This window comes from Phalangium opilio, unplaced genomic scaffold (assembly GCF_054372755.1).
Source record: "Phalangium opilio isolate 3A_F unplaced genomic scaffold, DU_Popi_V2 ptg000031l_1, whole genome shotgun sequence".
Lineage (NCBI taxonomy): Eukaryota > Metazoa > Arthropoda > Arachnida > Opiliones > Phalangiidae > Phalangium > Phalangium opilio.
This window is the reverse complement of record NW_028324158.1, coordinates 405,065-426,907: the sequence shown is the minus strand read 5'-3', so window position 1 is coordinate 426,907 and position 21,843 is coordinate 405,065.

Genomic DNA, 21,843 nt, shown 5'->3' with positions numbered 1-21,843 from the left:
CGTGAACACGATTTCTTATTGAAAATTGAATTTTAACAGTTTTTTGAATGAATGTCGTTATATTTGCTTGGATTAAAGCAAAAAGTACAAAAATAATGGTTTCAGTGATTATATTTGAAAATAGTGAAAAAATTCTCAAAATGTGCTTCTCTGGTCGAGAAACGTCGATTTTCAAAATGTTATTAAAAATCGAGGTACATTTTTATTTATTGATCAATCGAGATGAAATCACTTTTAATGAGTATTTTATAAGTATTTAAGCTAAATTCGGTCAAAAATTTGTCCAGAAAAAAATGCATTCAAAAGTGTACCGAAAAAATCGCATGTTTTTTTTCATCAAGATACGAAATCCGTGAACACGATTTCTTATTGAAAATTGAATTTGAACAGTTTTTTGAATGAATGTCGTTATATTTGCTTGGATTAAAGCAAAAAGTACAAAAATAATGGTTTCATTGGTTATATTTGAAAATAGTGAAAAAAAACTCAAAATGTGCTTTTCTGGTCGAGAAACGTCGATTTTGAAAATGGTACTAATAATCGAGGTACATTTTTATTTATGATCAATCGAGATGAAATCACTTTTAATGAGTATTTTATAAGTATTTAAGCTAAATTCGGTCAAAAATTTGTCCAGAAAAAAATGCATTCAAAAGTGTACCGAAAAAATCGCATGTTTTTTTTCATCAAGATACGAAATCCGTGAACACGATTTCTTATTGAAAATTGAATTTGAACAGTTTTTTGAATGAATGTCGTTATATTTGCTTGGATTAAAGCAAAAAGTACAAAAATAATGGTTTCAGTGATTATATTTGAAAATAGTGAAAAAATTCTCAAAATGTGCTTCTCTGGTCGAGAAACGTCGATTTTGAAAATGTTATTAAAAATCGAAGTACATTTTTATTTATTGATCAATCGAGATGAAATCGCTTTTAATGAGTATTTTATAGGTAATTAAGCTGAATTGGGTCATAAATATGTCCAGAAAATAATGCATTAAAAAGTGTACCGAATAAATCGCATGTTTTTTTTCTTCAGGATACAAAATCCGTGACAACGATTTCTTATTGAAAATTGAATTTGAACAGTTTTTTGAATGAATATCGTTACATTTGCTTGAATTAAAGCAAAAAGTACAAAAATAATGGTTTCAGTGATTATATTTGAAAATAGTGAAAAAATTCTCTAAATGTGCTTCTCTGGTCGAGAAACGTCGATTTTGAAAATGTTATTAAAAATCGAGGTACATTTTTATTTATTGATCAATCGAGATGAAATCACTTTTAATGAGTATTTTATAGGAAATTAAGCTGAATTCGGTCAAAAATATGTCCAGAAGAAAAGGCTTTAAAAAGTGTACTTAAAAAATCGCATGTTTTTTTTCATCAAGATACGAAATCCGTGAACACGATTTCTTATTGAAAATTGAATTTTAACAGTTTTTTGAATGAATGTCGTTATATTTGCTTGGATTAAAGCAAAAAGTACAAAAATAATGGTTTCAGTGATTATATTTGAAAATAGTGAAAAAATTCTCAAAATGTGCTTCTCTGGTCGAGAAACGTCGATTTTGAAAATGTTATTAAAAATCGAGGTACATTTTTATTTATTGATCAATCGAGATGAAATCACTTTTAATGAGTATTTTATAGGTAATTAAGCTGAATTGGGTCATAAATATGTCCAGAAAATAATGCATTAAAAAGTGTACCGAATAAACCGCATGTTTTTTTCTTCAGGATACAAAATCCGTGACAACGATTTCTTATTGAAAATTGAATTTGAACAGTTTTTTGAATGAATATCGTTACATTTGCTTGAATTAAAGCAAAAAGTACAAAAATAATGGTTTCAGTGATTATATTTGAAAATAGTGAAAAAATTCTCAAAATGTGCTTCTCTGGTCGAGAAACGTCGATTTTGAAAATGTTATTAAAAATCGAGGTACATTTTTATTTATTGATCAATCGAGATGAAATCACTTTTAATGAGTATTTTATAGGAAATTAAGCTGAATTCGGTCAAAAATATGTCCAGAAGAAAAGGCATTAAAAAGTGTACTTAAAAAATCGCATGTTTTTTTTCTTCAAGATACAAAATCCGTGACAACGATTTCTTATTGAAAATTGAATTTGAACAGTTTTTTGAATGAATATCGTTACATTTGCTTGAATTAAAGCAAAAAGTACAAAAATAATGGTTTCAGTGATTATATTTGAAAAAAGCTAAACTCAATCTTTTATGTAGGAGTAAAACAATACAACCAAATTTATTTACTTATATGTGATACCAAATCCTTCGCTTTAGTTAAAAAAAAACTTAAAATTCATATACTTAATGGCAGTGTGTAGCCATCTTTAATCTATTTATTTATTTATTTTTTATTTATCTATTTATTTATTCCTGATTTTGATTGTTTTATTTAAAGAAAAACATAACTCGTTTATATTCTATATCAAACGAAGTAAAAAAGTCATGCTTTACAGAAGATATTAAACTATATTCATGTATTTGCAAAACTATATTTAAATTTTAATTTATATTATTTTTTTATGGTTATTCTCTTTCAAAATTCTTTATATCATTTTGTTGTACAATTGACGTTAATCTTAAGAAATGTATTTGCAAAACTTTATTTAAATTTTAATTTATATTATTTTTTATGGTTATTCTCTTTTAATATTCTTTATATCATTTTGTTGTACAATTGACGTTAATCTTCAGAAATTTAAGGAGGGCAATAAGTCGCTTGAAGACTTGGTCCCTCCTCATGAGCTTTTGTATTAACTATGCCAAAATAAACTTTGAAACTTTGAAACTTTGAATAGTGAAAAAATTCTCAAAATGTGCTTCTCTGGTCGAGAAACGTCGATTTTGAAAATGGTACTAATAATCGAGGTACATTTTTATTTATGATCAATCGAGATGAAATCACTTTTAATGAGTATTTTATAAGTATTTAAGCTAAATTCGGTCAAAAATTTGCCCAGAAAGAAATGCATTCAAAAGTGTACCGAAAAAATCGCATGTTTTTTTTCTTCAGGATACAAAATCCGTGACAACGATTTCTTATTGAAAATTGAATTTGAACAGTTTTTTGAATGAATATCGTTACATTTGCTTGAATTAAAGCAAAAAGTACAAAAATAATGGTTTCATTGGTTATATTTGAAAATAGTGAAAACATTCTCAAAATGTGCTTCTCTGGACGAGAAACGTCGATTTTGAAAATGTTATTAAAAATCGAGGTACATTTTTATTTATTGATCAATCGAGATGAAATCACTTTTAATGAGTATTTTATAGGTAATTAAGCTGAATTGGGTCATAAATATGTCCAGAAAATAATGCATTAAAAAGTGTACCGAAAAAATCGCATGTTTTTTTTCTTCAAGATACAAAATCCGTGACAACGATTTCTTATATAAAATTGAATTTGAACAGTTTTTTGAATGAATATCGTTACATTTGCTTGAATTAAAGCAAAAAGTACAAAAACTATGGTTTCAGTAATTATATTTGAAAATAGTGAAAAAATTCTCAAAATGTGCTTCTCTGGTCGAGAAACGTCGATTTTGAAAATGTTATTATAAATCGAGGTACATTTTTATTTATTGATCAATCGAGATGAAATCACTTTTAATGAGTATTTTATACGTAATTAAGCTGAATTCGGTCAAAACTTTGTCCTGAAAAAAATGCATTAAAAAGTGTACCGAAAAAATCGCATGTTTTTTTTCTTCAAGATACAAAATCCGTGAACACGATTTCTTATTGAAAATTGAATTTTAACAGTTTTTTGAATGAATGTCGTTATATTTGCTTGGATTAAAGCAAAAAGTACAAAAATAATGGTTTCAGTGATTATATTTGAAAATAGTGAAAAAATTCTCAAAATGTGCTTCTCTGGTCGAGAAACGTCGATTTTGAAAATGTTATTAAAAATCGAGGTACATTTTTATTTATTGATCAATCGAGATGAAATCACTTTTAATGAGTATTTTATAGGTAATTAAGCTGAATTGGGTCAAAACTTTGTCCAGAAAAAATGCATTAAAAAGTGTACCGAAAAAATCGCATGTTTTGTTTCTTCAAGATACAAAATCCGTGACAACGATTTCTTATTGAAAATTGAATTTGAAGTTTTTTGAATGAATATCGTTACATTTGCTTGAATTAAAGCAAAAAGTACAAAAATAATGGTTTCATTGGTTATATTTGAAAATAGTGAAAAAAAACTCAAAATGTGCTTTTCTGGTCGAGAAACGTCGATTTTGAAAATGGTACTAATAACGAGGTACATTTTTATTCATGATCAATCGAGATGAAATCACTTTTAATGAGTATTTTATAAGTATTTAAGCTAAATTCGGTCAAAAATTTGTCCAGAAAAAAATGCATTCAAAAGTGTACCGAAAAAATTGCATGTTTTTTTTCATCAAGATACAAAATCCGTGAACACGATTTCTTATTGAAAATTGAATTTTAACAGTTTTTTGAATGAATGTCGTTATATTTGCTTGGATTAAAGCAAAAAGTACAAAAATAATGGTTTCAGTGATTATATTTGAAAATAGTGAAAAAATTCTCAAAATGTGCTTCTCTGGTCGAGAAACGTCGATTTTGAAAATGTTATTAAAAATCGAGGTACATATTTATTTATTGATCAATCGGGATGAAATCACTTTTAATGAGTATTTTATAGGTAATTAAGCTGAATTGGGTCAAAAATATGTCCAGAAAATAATGCATTAAAAAGTGTACCGAAAAAATCGCATGTTTTTTTTCTTCAGGATACAAAATTCGTGACAACGATTTCTTATTGAAAATTGAATTTGAACAGTTTTTTGAATGAATATCGTTACATTTGCTTGAATTAAAGCAAAAAGTACAAAAATAATGGTTTCATTGGTTATATTTGAAAATAGTGAAAACATTCTCAAAATGTGCTTCTCTGGACGAGAAACGTCGATTTTGAAAATGTTATTAAAAATTGAGGTACATTTTTATTTATTAATCAATCGAGATGAAATCACTTTTAATGAGTATTTTATAGGTAATTAAGCTGAATTGGGTCATAAATATGTCCAGAAAATAATGCATTAAAAAGTGTACCGAAAAAATCGCATGTTTTTTTTCTTCAAGATACAAAATCCGTGACAACGATTTCTTATATAAAATTGAATTTGAACAGTTTTTTGAATGAATATCGTTACATTTGCTTGAAATAAAGCAAAATGTACAAAAACTATGGTTTCAGTAATTATATTTGAAAATAGTGAAAAAATTCTCAAAATGTGCTTCTCTGGTCGAGAAACGTCGATTTTGAAAATGTTATTATAAATCGAGGTACATTTTTATTTATTGATCAATCGAGATGAAATCACTTTTAATGAGTATTTTATAGATAATTAAGCTGAATTGGGTCAAAACTTTGTCCAGAAAAAATGCATTAAAAAGTGTACCGAAAAAATTGCATGTTTTTTTTCATCAAGATACAAAATCCGTGAACACGATTTCTTATTGAAAATTGAATTTTAACAGTTTTTTGAATGAATGTCGTTATATTTGCTTGGATTAAAGCAAAAAGTACAAAAATAATGGTTTCAGTGATTATATTTGAAAATAGTGAAAAAATTCTCAAAATGTGCTTCTCTGGTCGAGAAACGTCGATTTTGAAAATGTTATTAAAAATCGAGGTACATTTTTATTTATTGATCAATCGAGATGAAATCCCTTTTAATGAGTATTTTATACGTAATTAAGCTGAATTCGGTGAAAACTTTGTCCAGAAAAAAATGCATTATAAAGTGTACCGAAAAAATCGCATGTTTTTTTTCTTCAAGATACAAAATCCGTGACAACGATTTCTTATTGAAAATTGAATTTGAACAGTTTTTTGAATGAATATCGTTACATTTGCTTGAATTAAAGCAAAAATTACAAAAATAATGGTTTCATTGGTTATATTTGAAAATAGTGAAAAAAAAACTCAAAATATGCTTTTCTGGTCGAGAAACGTCGATTTTGAAAATGTTATTAAAAATCGAGGTACATTTTTATTTATTGATCAATCGAGATGAAATCACTTTTAATGAGTATTTTATACGTAATTAAGCTGAATTCGGTCAAAAATTTGTCCAGAAGAAAATGCATTAAAAAGTGTACCGAAAAAATCGCATATTTTTTTTCTTCAAGATACAAAATCCGTGACAACGATTTCTTATATAAAATTGAATTTGAACAGTTTTTTGAATGAATATCGTTACATTTGCTTGAATTAAAGCAAAAAGTACAAAAACTATGGTTTCAGTAATTATATTTGAAAATAGTGAAAAAATTCTCAAAATGTGCTTCTCTGGTCGAGAAACGTCGATTTTGAAAATGTTATTAAAAATCGAGGTACATTTTTATTTATTGATCAATCGAGATGAAATCACTTTTAATGAGTATTTTATAGGTAATTAAGCTGAATTGGGTCATAAATATGTCCAGAAAATAATGCATTAAAAAGTGTACCGAAAAAATCGCATGTTTTTTTTCTTCAGGATACAAAATTCGTGACAACGATTTCTTATTGAAAATTGAATTTTAACAGTTTTTTGAATGAATGTCGTTATATTTGCTTGGATTAAAGCAAAAAGTACAAAAATAATGGTTTCAGTGATTATATTTGAAAATAGTGAAAAAATTCTCAAAATGTGCTTCTCTGGTCGAGAAACGTCGATTTTGAAAATGTTATTAAAAATCGAGGTACATTTTTATTTATTGATCAATCGAGCTGAAATCCCTTTTAATGAGTATTTTATAAGTATTTAAGCTAAATTCGGTCAAAAATTTGTCCAGAAAAAAATGCATTCAAAAGTGTATCGAAAAATCGCATGTTTTTTTTCTTCAAGATACAAAATCCGTGAACACGATTTCTTAGTGAAAATTGAATTTTAACAGTTTTTTGAATGAATATCGTTACATTTGCTTGAATTAAAGCAAAAAGTACAAAAACTATGGTTTCAGTAATTATATTTGAAAATAGTGAAAAAATTCTCAAAATGTGCTTCTCTGGTCGAGAAACGTCGATTTTGAAAATGTTATTATAAATCGAGGTACATTTTTATTTATTGATCAATCGTGATGAAATCACTTTTAATGAGTATTTTAAAGGTAATTAAGCTGAATTCGGTCAAAAATTTGTCCAGAAGAAAATGCATTAAAAAGTGTACTTAAAAAATCGCATGTTTTTTTTCTTCAAGATACAAAATCCGTGACAACGATTTCTTATTGAAAATTGAATTTGAACAGTTTTTTGAATGAATATCGTTACATTTGCTTAAATAAAGCAAAAAGTACAAAAATAATGGTTTCAGTGATTATATTTGAAAATAGTGAAAAAATTCTCAAAATGTGCTTCTCTGGTCGAGAAACGTCGATTTTAAAAATGTTATTAAAAATCGAGGTACATTTTTATTTATTGATCAATCGAGATGAAATCACTTTTAATGAGTATTTTATACGTAATTAAGCTGAATTCGGTCAAAACTTTGTCCAGAAAAAAATGCATTAAAAAGTGTACCGAAAAAATCGCATGTTTTTTTTCTTCAAGATACAAAATCCGTGACAACGATTTCTTATATAAAATTGAATTTGAACAGTTTTTTGAATGAATATCGTTACATTTGCTTGAATTAAAGCAAAAAGTACAAAAACTATGGTTTCAGTAATTATATTTGAAAATAGTGAAAAAATTCTCAAAATGTGCTTCTCTGGTCGAGAAACGTCGATTTTGAAAATGTTATTAAAAATCGAGGTACATTTTTATTTATTGATCAATCGAGATGAAATCCCTTTTAATGAGTATTTTATACGTAATTAAGCTGAATTCGGTGAAAACTTTGTCCAGAAAAAAATGCATTATAAAGTGTACCGAAAAAATCGCATGTTTTTTTTCTTCAAGATACAAAATCCGTGACAACGATTTCTTATTGAAAATTGAATTTGAACAGTTTTTTGAATGAATATCGTTACATTTGCTTGAATTAAAGCAAAAATTACAAAAATAATGGTTTCATTGGTTATATTTGAAAATAGTGAAAAAAAAACTCAAAATATGCTTTTCTGGTCGAGAAACGTCGATTTTGAAAATGTTATTAAAAATCGAGGTACATTTTTATTTATTGATCAATCGAGATGAAATCACTTTTAATGAGTATTTTATACGTAATTAAGCTGAATTCGGTCAAAAATTTGTCCAGAAGAAAATGCATTAAAAAGTGTACCGAAAAAATCGCATATTTTTTTTCTTCAAGATACAAAATCCGTGACAACGATTTCTTATATAAAATTGAATTTGAACAGTTTTTTGAATGAATATCGTTACATTTGCTTGAATTAAAGCAAAAAGTACAAAAACTATGGTTTCAGTAATTATATTTGAAAATAGTGAAAAAATTCTCAAAATGTGCTTCTCTGGTCGAGAAACGTCGATTTTGAAAATGTTATTATAAATCGAGGTACATTTTTATTTATTGATCAATCGTGATGAAATCACTTTTAATGAGTATTTTAAAGGTAATTAAGCTGAATTCGGTCAAAAATTTGTCCAGAAGAAAATGCATTAAAAAGTGTACTTAAAAAATCGCATGTTTTTTTTCTTCAAGATACAAAATCCGTGACAACGATTTCTTATTGAAAATTGAATTTGAACAGTTTTTTGAATGAATATCGTTACATTTGCTTAAATAAAGCAAAAAGTACAAAAATAATGGTTTCAGTGATTATATTTGAAAATAGTGAAAAAATTCTCAAAATGTGCTTCTCTGGTCGAGAAACGTCGATTTTAAAAATGTTATTAAAAATCGAGGTACATTTTTATTTATTGATCAATCGAGATGAAATCACTTTTAATGAGTATTTTATACGTAATTAAGCTGAATTCGGTCAAAACTTTGTCCAGAAAAAAATGCATTAAAAAGTGTACCGAAAAAATCGCATGTTTTTTTTCTTCAAGATACAAAATCCGTGACAACGATTTCTTATATAAAATTGAATTTGAACAGTTTTTTGAATGAATATCGTTACATTTGCTTGAATTAAAGCAAAAAGTACAAAAACTATGGTTTCAGTAATTATATTTGAAAATAGTGAAAAAATTCTCAAAATGTGCTTCTCTGGTCGAGAAACGTCGATTTTGAAAATGTTATTAAAAATCGAGGTACATTTTTATTTATTGATCAATCGAGATGAAATCACTTTTAATGAGTATCTTATAGGTAATTAAGCTGAATTGGGTCATAAATATGTCCAGAAAATAATGCATTAAAAAGTGTACCGAAAAAATCGCATGTTTTTTTTCTTCAAGATACAAAATCCGTGACAACGATTTCTTATTGAAAATTGAATTTGAACAGTTTTTTGAATGAATATCGTTACATTTGCTTGAATTAAAGCAAAAAGTACAAAAATAATGGTTTCATTGGTTATATTTGAAAATAGTGAAAAAATTCTCAAAATGTGCTTCTCTGGTCGAGAAACGTCGATTTTGAAAATGTTATTAAAAATCGAGGTACATTTTTATTTATTGATCAATCGAGCTGAAATCCCTTTTAATGAGTATTTTATAAGTATTTAAGCTAAATTCGGTCAAAAATTTGTCCAGAAAAAAATGCATTCAAAAGTGTATCGAAAAATCGCATGTTTTTTTTCTTCAAGATACAAAATCCGTGAACACGATTTCTTAGTGAAAATTGAATTTTAACAGTTTTTTGAATGAATATCGTTACATTTGCTTGAATTAAAGCAAAAAGTACAAAAACTATGGTTTCAGTAATTATATTTGAAAATAGTGAAAAAATTCTCAAAATGTGCTTCTCTGGTCGAGAAACGTCGATTTTGAAAATGTTATTATAAATCGAGGTACATTTTTATTTATTGATCAATCGTGATGAAATCACTTTTAATGAGTATTTTAAAGGTAATTAAGCTGAATTCGGTCAAAAATTTGTCCAGAAGAAAATGCATTAAAAAGTGTACTTAAAAAATCGCATGTTTTTTTTCTTCAAGATACAAAATCCGTGACAACGATTTCTTATTGAAAATTGAATTTGAACAGTTTTTTGAATGAATATCGTTACATTTGCTTAAATAAAGCAAAAAGTACAAAAATAATGGTTTCAGTGATTATATTTGAAAATAGTGAAAAAATTCTCAAAATGTGCTTCTCTGGTCGAGAAACGTCGATTTTGAAAATGTTATTAAAAATCGAGGTACAATGTTATTTATTGATCAATCGAGATGAAATCACTTTTAATGAGTATTTTATACGTAATTAAGCTGAATTCGGTCAAAACTTTGTCCAGAAAAAAATGCATTAAAAAGTGTACCGAAAAAATCGCATGTTTTTTTTCTTCAAGATACAAAATCCGTGACAACGATTTCTTATTGAAAATTGAATTTGAACAGTTTTTTGAATGAATATCGTTACATTTGCTTGAATTAAAGCAAAAATTACAAAAATAATGGTTTCATTGGTTATATTTGAAAATAGTGAAAAAAAAACTCAAAATATGCTTTTCTGGTCGAGAAACGTCGATTTTGAAAATGTTATTAAAAATCGAGGTACATTTTTATTTATTGATCAATCGAGATGAAATCACTTTTAATGAGTATTTTATACGTAATTAAGCTGAATTCGGTCAAAAATTTGTCCAGAAGAAAATGCATTAAAAAGTGTACCGAAAAAAATCGCATGTTTTTTTTCTTCAAGATACAAAATCCGTGACAACGATTTCTTATATAAAATTGAATTTGAACAGTTTTTTGAATGAATATCGTTACATTTGCTTGAATTAAAGCAAAAAGTACAAAAACTATGGTTTCAGTAATTATATTTGAAAATAGTGAAAAAATTCTCAAAATGTGCTTCTCTGGTCGAGAAACGTCGATTTTGAAAATGTTATTAAAAATCGAGGTACATTTTTATTTATTGATCAATCGAGATGAAATCACTTTTAATGAGTATTTTATAGGTAATTAAGCTGAATTGGGTCATAAATATGTCCAGAAAATAATGCATTAAAAAGTGTACCGAAAAAATCGCATGTTTTTTTTCTTCAAGATACAAAATCCGTGACAACGATTTCTTATTGAAAATTGAATTTGAACAGTTTTTTGAATGAATATCGTTACATTTGCTTGAATTAAAGCAAAAAGTACAAAAATAATGGTTTCAGTGATTATATTTGAAAATAGTGAAAAAATTCTCAAAATGTGCTTCTCTGGTCGAGAAACGTCGATTTTGAAAATGTTATTAAAAATCGAGGTACATTTTTATTTAGTGATCAATCGAGATGAAATCACTTTTAATGAGTATTTTATAGGAAATTAAGCTGAATTCGGTCAAAAATTTGTCCAGAAGAAAATGCATTAAAAAGTGTACTTAAAAAATCGCATGTTTTTTTTCTTCAAGATACAAAATCCGTGACAACGATTTCTTATTGAATATTGAATTTGAACAGTTTTTTAAATGAATATCGTTACATTTGCTTGAATTAAAGCAAAAAGTACAAAAATAATGGTTTCAGTGATTATATTTGAAAATAGTGAAAAAATTCTCAAAATGTGCTTCTCTGGTCAAGAAACGTCGATTTTGAAAATGTTATTAAAAATCGAGGTAAATTTTTATTTAGTGATCAATAGAGATGAAATCACTTTTAATGAGTATTTTATACGTAATTAAGCTGAATTGGGTCATAAATATGTCCAGAAAATAATGCATTAAAAAGTGTACCGAAAAAATCGCATGTTTTTTTTCTTCAGGATACAAAATCCGTGACAACGATTTCTTATTGAAAATTGAATTTGAACAGTTTTTTGAATGAATATCGTTACATTTGCTTGAATTAAAGCAAAAAGTACAAAAATAATGGTTTCAGTGATTATATTTGAAAATAGTGAAAAAATTCTCAAAATGTGCTTCTCTGGTCAAGAAACGTCGATTTTGAAAATGTTATTAAAAATCGAGGTACATTTTTATTTATTGATCAATCGAGATGAAATCACTTTTAATGAGTATTTTATAGGTAATTAAGCTGAATTGGGTCATAAATATGTCCAGAAAATAATGCATTAAAAAGTGTACCGAAAAAATCGCATGTTTTTTTTCTTCAGGATACAAAATCCGTGACAACGATTTCTTATTGAAAATTGAATTTGAACAGTTTTTTGAATGAATATCGTTACATTTGCTTGAATTAAAGCAAAAAGTACAAAAATAATGGTTTCATTGGTTATATTTGAAAATAGTGAAAAAATTCTCAAAATGTGCTTCTCTGGTCGAGAAACGTCGATTTTGAAAATGTTATTAAAAATCGAGGTAAATTTTTATTTAGTGATCAATAGAGATGAAATCACTTTTAATGAGTATTTTATACGTAATTAAGCTGAATTCGGTCAAAACTTTGTCCAGAAAAAAATGCATTAAAAAGTGTACCGAAAAAATCGCATGTTTTTTTTCTTCAGGATACAAAATCCGTGACATCGATTTCTTATTGAAAATTGAATTTGAACAGTTTTTTGAATGAATGTCGTTATATTTGCTTGGATTAAAGCAAAAAGTACAAAAATAATGGTTTCATTGGTTATATTTGAAAATAGTGAAAACATTCTCAAAATGTGCTTCTCTGGTCGAGAAACGTCGATTTTGAAAATGTTATTAAAAATCGAGGTACATTTTTATTTAGTGATCAATCGAGATGAAATCACTTTTAATGAGTATTTTATAGGAAATTAAGCTGAATTCGGTCAAAAATTTGTCCAGAAGAAAATGCATTAAAAAGTGTACTTAAAAAATCGCATGTTTTTTTTCTTCAAGATACAAAATCCGTGACAACGATTTCTTATTGAATATTGAATTTGAACAGTTTTTTGAATGAATATCGTTACATTTGCTTGAATTAAAGCAAAAAGTACAAAAATAATGGTTTCAGTGATTATATTTGAAAATAGTGAAAAAATTCTCAAAATGTGCTTCTCTGGTCAAGAAACGTCGATTTTGAAAATGTTATTAAAAATCGAGGTAAATTTTCATTTAGTGATCAATAGAGATGAAATCACTTTTAATGAGTATTTTATACGTAATTAAGCTGAATTCGGTCAAAACTTTGTCCAGAAAAAAATGCATTAAAAAGTGTACCGAAAAAATCGCATGTTTTTTTTCTTCAGGATACAAAATCCGTGACATCGATTTCTTATTGAAAATTGAATTTGAACAGTTTTTTGAATGAATGTCGTTATATTTGCTTGGATTAAAGCAAAAAGTACAAAAATAATGGTTTCAGTGATTATATTTGAAAATAGTGAAAAAATTCTCAAAATGTGCTTCTCTGGTCGAGAAACGTCGATTTTGAAAATGTTATTAAAAATCGAGGTACATTTTTATTTATTGATCAATCGAGATGAAATCACTTTTAATGAGTATTTTATAGGTAATTAAGCAGAATTGGGTCATAAATATGTCCAGAAAATAATGCATTAAAAAGTGTACCGAAAAAATCGCATGTTTTTTTTCTTCAGAATACAATATCCGTGACAACGATTTCTTATTGAAAATTGAATTTGAACAGTTTTTTGAATGAATATCGTTACATTTGCTTGAATTAAAGCAAAAAGTACAAAAATAATGGTTTCATTGGTTATATTTGAAAATAGTGAAAAAATTCTCAAAATGTGCTTCTCTGGTCGAGAAACGTCTATTTTGAAAATGTTATTAAAAATCGAGGTACATTTTTATTTATTGATCAATCGAGATGAAATCACTTTTAATGAGTATTTTATAAGTATTTAAGCTAAATTCGGTCAAAAATTTGTCCAGAAAAAAATGCATTCAAAAGTGTATCGAAAAAATCGCATGTTTTTTTCTTCAAGATACAAAATCCGTGAACACGATTTCTAAGTGAAAATTGAATTTTAACAGTTTTTTGAATGAATATCGTTACATTTGCTTGAATTAAAGCAAAAAGTACAAAAACTATGGTTTCAGTAATTATATTTGAAAATAGTGAAAAAATTCTCAAAATGTGCTTCTCTGGTCGAGAAACGTCGATTTTGAAAATGTTATTAAAAATCGAGGTACATTTTTATTTATTGATCAATCGAGATGAAATCACTTTTAATGAGTATTTTATAGGTAATTAAGCTGAATTCCGTCATAAAGATGTCCAGAAAATAATGCATTAAAAAGTGTACCGAAAAAATCGCATGTTTTTTTTCTTCAGGATACAAAATCCGTGACAACGATTTCTTATTGAAAATTGAATTTGAACAGTTTTTTGAATGAATATCTTTACATTTGCTTGAATTAAAGCAAAAAGTACAAAAATAATGGTTTCATTGGTTATATTTGAAAATAGTGAAAACATTCTCAAAATGTGCTTCTCTGGTCGAGAAACGTCGATTTTGAAAATGTTATTAAAAATCGAGGTACATTTTTATTTATTGATCAATCGAGATGAAATCACTTTTAATGAGTATTTTATAAGTATTTAAGCTAAATTCGGTCAAAAATTTGTCCAGCAAAAAATGCATTCAAAAGTGTATCGAAAAAATCGCATGTTTTTTTTCTTCAAGATACAAAATCCGTGAACACGATTTCTAAGTGAAAATTGAATTTTAACAGTTTTTTGAATGAATATCGTTACATTTGCTTGAATTAAAGCAAAAAGTACAAAAACTATGGTTTCAGTAATTATATTTAAAAATAGTGAAAAAATTCTCAAAATGTGCTTCTCTGGTCGAGAAACGTCGATTTTGAAAATGTTATTAAAAATCGAGGTACATTTTTATTTATTGATCAATCGAGATGAAATCACTTTTAATGAGTATTTTATAGGTAATTAAGCTGAATTCGGTCATAAAGATGTCCAGAAAATAATGCATTAAAAAGTGTACCGAAAAAATCGCATGTTTTTTTCTTCAGGATACAAAATCCGTGACAACGATTACTTATTGAAAATTGAATTTGAACAGTTTTTTGAATGAATATCGTTACATTTGCTTGAATTAAAGCAAAAAGTCAAAAATAATGGTTTCATTGGTTATATTTGAAAATAGTGAAAACATTCTCAAAATGTGCTTCTCTGGTCGAGAAACGTCGATTTTGAAAATGGTACTAATAATCGAGGTACATTTTTATTTATGATCAATCGAGATGAAATCACTTTTAATGAGTATTTTATAAGTATTTAAGCTAAATTCGGTCAAAAATTTGCCCAGAAAAAAATGCATTCAAAAGTGTACCGAAAAAATCGCATGTTTTTTTTCTTCAAGATACAAAATCCGGGACAACGATTTCTTATTGAAATATGAATTTGAACAGTTTTTTGAATGAATATCGTTACATTTGCTTGAATTAAAGCAAAAAGTACAAAAACTATGGTTTCAGTAATTATATTTTAAAATAGTGAAAAAATTCTCAAAATGTGCTTCTCTGGTCGAGAAACGTCGATTTTGAAAATGTTATTATAAATCGAGGTACATTTTTATTTATTGATCAATCGAGATGAAATCACTTTTAATGAGTATTTTATAGGAAATTAAGCTGAATTCGGTCAAAAATTTGTCCAGAAGAAAATGCATTAAAGAGTGTACTTAAAAAATCGCATGTTTTTTTTCTTCAAGATACAAAATCCGTGACAACGATTTCTTATTGAAAATTGAATTTGAACAGTTTTTTGAATGAATATCGTTACATTTGCTTGAATTAAAGCAAAAAGTACAAAAATAATGGTTTCAGTAATTATATTTGAAAATAGTGAAAAAACTCTCAAAATGTGCTTCTCTGGTCGAGAAACGTCGATTTTGAAAATGTTATTAAAAATCGAGGTACATTTTTATTTATTGATCAATCGAGATGAAATCACTTTTAATGAGTATTTTATAGGTAATTAAGCAGAATTGGGTCATAAATATGTCCAGAAAATAATGCATTAAAAAGTGTACCGAAAAAATCGCATGTTTTTTTTCTTCAGGATACAATATCCGTGACAACGATTTCTTATTGAAAATTGAATTTGAACAGTTTTTGAATGAATATCGTTACATTTGCTTGAATTAAAGCAAAAAGTACAAAAATAATGGTTTCATTGGTTATATTTGAAAATAGTGAAAAAATTCTCAAAATGTGCTTCTCTGGTCGAGAAACGTCGATTTTGAAAATGTTATTAAAAATCGAGGTACATTTTTATTTATTGATCAATCGAGATGAAATCACTTTTAATGAGTATTTTATAAGTATTTAAGCTAAATTCGGTCAAAAATTTGTCCAGAAAAAAATGCATTCAAAAGTGTATCGAAAAAATCGCATGTTTTTTTCTTCAAGATACAAAATCCGTGAACACGATTTCTAAGTGAAAATTGAATTTTAACAGTTTTTTGAATGAATATCGTTACATTTGCTTGAATTAAAGCAAAAAGTACAAAAACTATGGTTTCAGTAATTATATTTGAAAATAGTGAAAAAATTCTCAAAATGTGCTTCTCTGGTCGAGAAACGTCGATTTTGAAAATGTTATTAAAAATCGAGGTACATTTTTATTTATTGATCAATCGAGATGAAATCACTTTTAATGAGTATTTTATAGGTAATTAAGCTGAATTCCGTCATAAAGATGTCCAGAAAATAATGCATTAAAAAGTGTACCGAAAAAATCGCATGTTTTTTTTCTTCAGGATACAAAATCCGTGACAACGATTTCTTATTGAAAATTGAATTTGAACAGTTTTTTGAATGAATATCGTTACATTTGCTTGAATTAAAGCAAAAAGTACAAAAATAATGGTCTCATTGGTTATATTTGAAAATAGTGAAAACATTCTCAAAATGTGCTTCTCTGGTCGAGAAACGTCGATTTTGAAAATGTTATTAAAAATCGAGGTACATTTTTATTTAGTGGTCAATCGAGATGAAATCACTTTTAATGAGTATTTTATAGGAAATTAAGCTGAATTCGGTCAAAAATTTGTCCAGAAGAAAATGCATTAAAGAGTGTACTTAAAAAATCGCATGTTTTTTTTCTTCAAGATACAAAATCCGTGACAACGATTTCTTATTGAAAATTGAATTTGAACAGTTTTTTGAATGAATATCGTTACATTTGCTTGAATTAAAGCAAAAAGTACAAAATTAATGGTTTCAGTAATTATATTTGAAAATAGTGAAAAAATTCTCAAAATGTGCTTCTCTGGTCGAGAAACGTCGATTTTGAAAATGTTATTAAAAATCGAGGTACATTTTTATTTATTGATCATTCGAGATGAGATCACTTTTAATGAGTATTTTATAGGTAATTAAGCTGAATTCGGTCATAAAGATGTCCAGAAAATAATGCATTAAAAAGTGTACCGAAAAAATCGCATGTTTTTTTTCTTCAGGATACAAAATCCGTGACAACGATTTCTTATTGAAAATTGAATTTGAACAGTTTTTTGAATGAATATCGTTACATTTGCTTGAATTAAAGCAAAAAGTACAAAAATAATGGTCTCATTGGTTATATTTGAAAATAGTGAAAACATTCTCAAAATGTGCTTCTCTGGTCGAGAAACGTCGATTTTGAAAATGTTATTAAAAATCGAGGTAAATTTTTATTTAGTGATCAATAGAGATGAAATCACTTTTAATGAGTATTTTATACGTAATTAAGCTGAATTCGGTCAAAACTTTGTCCAGAAAAAAATGCATTAAAAAGTGTACCGAAAAAATCGCATGTTTTTTTTCTTCAGGATACAAAATCCGTGACATCGATTTCTTATTGAAAATTGAATTTGAACAGTTTTTTGAATGAATGTCGTTATATTTGCTTGGATTAAAGCAAAAAGTACAAAAATAATGGTTTCATTGGTTATATTTGAAAATAGTGAAAACATTCTCAAAATGTGCTTCTCTGGTCGAGAAACGTCGATTTTGAAAATGTTATTAAAAATCGAGGTACATTTTTATTTAGTGATCAATCGAGATGAAATCACTTTTAATGAGTATTTTATAGGAAATTAAGCTGAATTCGGTCAAAAATTTGTCCAGAAGAAAATGCATTAAAAAGTGTACTTAAAAAATCGCATGTTTTTTTTCTTCAAGATACAAAATCCGTGACAACGATTTCTTATTGAATATTGAATTTGAACAGTTTTTTGAATGAATATCGTTACATTTGCTTGAATTAAAGCAAAAAGTACAAAAATAATGGTTTCAGTGATTATATTTGAAAATAGTGAAAAAATTCTCAAAATGTGCTTCTCTGGTCAAGAAACGTCGATTTTGAAAATGTTATTAAAAATCGAGGTAAATTTTCATTTAGTGATCAATAGAGATGAAATCACTTTTAATGAGTATTTTATACGTAATTAAGCTGAATTCGGTCAAAACTTTGTCCAGAAAAAAATGCATTAAAAAGTGTACCGAAAAAATCGCATGTTTTTTTTCTTCAGGATACAAAATCCGTGACATCGATTTCTTATTGAAAATTGAATTTGAACAGTTTTTTGAATGAATGTCGTTATATTTGCTTGGATTAAAGCAAAAAGTACAAAAATAATGGTTTCAGTGATTATATTTGAAAATAGTGAAAAAATTCTCAAAATGTGCTTCTCTGGTCGAGAAACGTCGATTTTGAAAATGTTATTAAAAATCGAGGTACATTTTTATTTATTGATCAATCGAGATGAAATCACTTTTAATGAGTATTTTATAGGTAATTAAGCAGAATTGGGTCATAAATATGTCCAGAAAATAATGCATTAAAAAGTGTACCGAAAAAATCGCATGTTTTTTTTCTTCAGAATACAATATCCGTGACAACGATTTCTTATTGAAAATTGAATTTGAACAGTTTTTTGAATGAATATCGTTACATTTGCTTGAATTAAAGCAAAAAGTACAAAAATAATGGTTTCATTGGTTATATTTGAAAATAGTGAAAAAATTCTCAAAATGTGCTTCTCTGGTCGAGAAACGTCTATTTTGAAAATGTTATTAAAAATCGAGGTACATTTTTATTTATTGATCAATCGAGATGAAATCACTTTTAATGAGTATTTTATAAGTATTTAAGCTAAATTCGGTCAAAAATTTGTCCAGAAAAAAATGCATTCAAAAGTGTATCGAAAAAATCGCATGTTTTTTTCTTCAAGATACAAAATCCGTGAACACGATTTCTAAGTGAAAATTGAATTTTAACAGTTTTTTGAATGAATATCGTTACATTTGCTTGAATTAAAGCAAAAAGTACAAAAACTATGGTTTCAGTAATTATATTTGAAAATAGTGAAAAAATTCTCAAAATGTGCTTCTCTGGTCGAGAAACGTCGATTTTGAAAATGTTATTAAAAATCGAGGTACATTTTTATTTATTGATCAATCGAGATGAAATCACTTTTAATGAGTATTTTATAGGTAATTAAGCTGAATTCCGTCATAAAGATGTCCAGAAAATAATGCATTAAAAAGTGTACCGAAAAAATCGCATGTTTTTTTTCTTCAGGATACAAAATCCGTGACAACGATTTCTTATTGAAAATTGAATTTGAACAGTTTTTTGAATGAATATCTTTACATTTGCTTGAATTAAAGCAAAAAGTACAAAAATAATGGTTTCATTGGTTATATTTGAAAATAGTGAAAACATTCTCAAAATGTGCTTCTCTGGTCGAGAAACGTCGATTTTGAAAATGTTATTAAAAATCGAGGTACATTTTTATTTATTGATCAATCGAGATGAAATCACTTTTAATGAGTATTTTATAAGTATTTAAGCTAAATTCGGTCAAAAATTTGTCCAGCAAAAAATGCATTCAAAAGTGTATCGAAAAAATCGCATGTTTTTTTTCTTCAAGATACAAAATCCGTGAACACGATTTCTAAGTGAAAATTGAATTTTAACAGTTTTTTGAATGAATATCGTTACATTTGCTTGAATTAAAGCAAAAAGTACAAAAACTATGGTTTCAGTAATTATATTTAAAAATAGTGAAAAAATTCTCAAAATGTGCTTCTCTGGTCGAGAAACGTCGATTTTGAAAATGTTATTAAAAATCGAGGTACATTTTTATTTATTGATCAATCGAGATGAAATCACTTTTAATGAGTATTTTATAGGTAATTAAGCTGAATTCGGTCATAAAGATGTCCAGAAAATAATGCATTAAAAAGTGTACCGAAAAAATCGCATGTTTTTTTCTTCAGGATACAAAATCCGTGACAACGATTACTTATTGAAAATTGAATTTGAACAGTTTTTTGAATGAATATCGTTACATTTGCTTGAATTAAAGCAAAAAGTCAAAAATAATGGTTTCATTGGTTATATTTGAAAATAGTGAAAACATTCTCAAAATGTGCTTCTCTGGTCGAGAAACGTCGATTTTGAAAATGGTACTAATAATCGAGGTACATTTTTATTTATGATCAATCGAGATGAAATCACTTTTAATGAGTATTTTATAAGTATTTAAGCTAAATTCGGTCAAAAATTTGCCCAGAAAAAAATGCATTCAAAAGTGTACCGAAAAAATCGCATGTTTTTTTTCTTCAAGATACAAAATCCGGGACAACGATTTCTTATTGAAATATGAATTTGAACAGTTTTTTGAATGAATATCGTTACATTTGCTTGAATTAAAGCAAAAAGTACAAAAACTATGGTTTCAGTAATTATATTTTAAAATAGTGAAAAAATTCTCAAAATGTGCTTCTCTGGTCGAGAAACGTCGATTTTGAAAATGTTATTATAAATCGAGGTACATTTTTATTTATTGATCAATCGAGATGAAATCACTTTTAATGAGTATTTTATAGGAAATTAAGCTGAATTCGGTCAAAAATTTGTCCAGAAGAAAATGCATTAAAGAGTGTACTTAAAAAATCGCATGTTTTTTTTCTTCAAGATACAAAATCCGTGACAACGATTTCTTATTGAAAATTGAATTTGAACAGTTTTTTGAATGAATATCGTTACATTTGCTTGAATTAAAGCAAAAAGTACAAAAATAATGGTTTCAGTAATTATATTTGAAAATAGTGAAAAAACTCTCAAAATGTGCTTCTCTGGTCGAGAAACGTCGATTTTGAAAATGTTATTAAAAATCGAGGTACATTTTTATTTATTGATCAATCGAGATGAAATCACTTTTAATGAGTATTTTATAGGTAATTAAGCAGAATTGGGTCATAAATATGTCCAGAAAATAATGCATTAAAAAGTGTACCGAAAAAATCGCATGTTTTTTTTCTTCAGGATACAATATCCGTGACAACGATTTCTTATTGAAAATTGAATTTGAACAGTTTTTGAATGAATATCGTTACATTTGCTTGAATTAAAGCAAAAAGTACAAAAATAATGGTTTCATTGGTTATATTTGAAAATAGTGAAAAAATTCTCAAAATGTGCTTCTCTGGTCGAGAAACGTCGATTTTGAAAATGTTATTAAAAATCGAGGTACATTTTTATTTATTGATCAATCGAGATGAAATCACTTTTAATGAGTATTTTATAAGTATTTAAGCTAAATTCGGTCAAAAATTTGTCCAGAAAAAAATGCATTCAAAAGTGTATCGAAAAAATCGCATGTTTTTTTCTTCAAGATACAAAATCCGTGAACACGATTTCTAAGTGAAAATTGAATTTTAACAGTTTTTTGAATGAATATCGTTACATTTGCTTGAATTAAAGCAAAAAGTACAAAAACTATGGTTTCAGTAATTATATTTGAAAATAGTGAAAAAATTCTCAAAATGTGCTTCTCTGGTCGAGAAACGTCGATTTTGAAAATGTTATTAAAAATCGAGGTACATTT